Source organism: Camelus ferus, chromosome 20 (assembly GCF_009834535.1).
Source record: "Camelus ferus isolate YT-003-E chromosome 20, BCGSAC_Cfer_1.0, whole genome shotgun sequence".
In the NCBI taxonomy this organism is placed as follows: domain Eukaryota; kingdom Metazoa; phylum Chordata; class Mammalia; order Artiodactyla; family Camelidae; genus Camelus; species Camelus ferus.
Window position 1 is genome coordinate 540,310 of NC_045715.1, and position 1,327 is coordinate 541,636.

Genomic DNA, 1,327 nt, shown 5'->3' on the forward strand with positions numbered 1-1,327 from the left:
TGACTGGTGGCTGAGAGCTAGTGTTTCTGTTTGCTTTCCTCTATCAAAAAGGGATGTTTTATGGAATAACTGGAGAGATATCAGGACACTGACCAAAGAGTGCTTTGCATGGTTGTACTGCCCCTACTTTCTTTATACTCTCACCCCAGAACTCAACAGCTCTTGTAGGAATCACTTAGTCATTATCCCTGTCCCAAACCATCTTTCACTGGCTCCTGGTACAGAACTGTATGACATGCCTCTCCATGACATCATTCCTCACATGAAGAACGTACAGTTGCCACCTCTCCCATCATGGCTCAACTCAACTTTACAAGACCCTTTCACCTGTCCCTCCCCAATCTCTTCTAATCAGGCAGTTTGTCACTCAGCAGTGGCATCTCTTTGCTCCAGCCAAGCAAGCTCTAGTTAGGCTCTCGCATCATCCCGTGAACTTTTGACTTTCTGCGAGCTCACTTCAGTTCCAACAGAACAGCTTTTCTTTTCTTTTTTCTCGCTGACCAAATGCATCCCAGAAAATGTATAGCGTAAAATCTTACTCTGTGGTTTTGAGAAAACAGAGGACTTCTTTAAGACTGGTCTTTCTTTCAAATTCAAACTGTCTTCCATGAACGGAGATTCTGTTTTCAAAATCTGTTTGAACCAGCTTAGCTCCTCTCTGTTTGAAACTGCAATTTATCTAAGACTTGGGTATGAATGGTAGACCTGAGCAAAAAGGGAAGGGTTTTCATAAGCACTGGATCAATAGAAAATGCATTTATGAAAGTTTGGATTTGTTTTCAGAAGCAGAGAATGGTGGAAGGCCTGATTTATGAGCTAAGGATGATGCGTGAGTTATGGGCAGTAGGAAAGGCAGTTTTAGGTATTTTTTTTTTCAAGATGACTCAGATCCAAAACCAGAGAAAAGAGAAGCCTGTCGTTCAGATCAAAATGAAGAGTTGCACTTGAGTTCAAAGACTGAAATTCTTTTATATGCTTTCTAATTGTATTACCCAATATTTTGATTTTTAATGTGAGATTAGTTCCATGGACAATGTGAATTGCAGTGCTCCAGAGTGATATATAAATTACAGTTAGATTGATTAAAATTGAAAGGAACCCTTGTGTGAAATAAGAGAGGATTTTACAAATAGAGATATCATTGCCAATGCTTTAAAAGATCAATTAAGGAAACTTGTTCCTTGTAGAAGTGGGGATAATATTTAATAATAATAGAAATTCTTGCATTTGAGAGTTTTAACAAGCATAGATAAAGCAATTATTATGCCAAAAATCCCTCCATTTAAATCAATAAATTGTCAGGTTACTCTGTTTTTTGACATACACC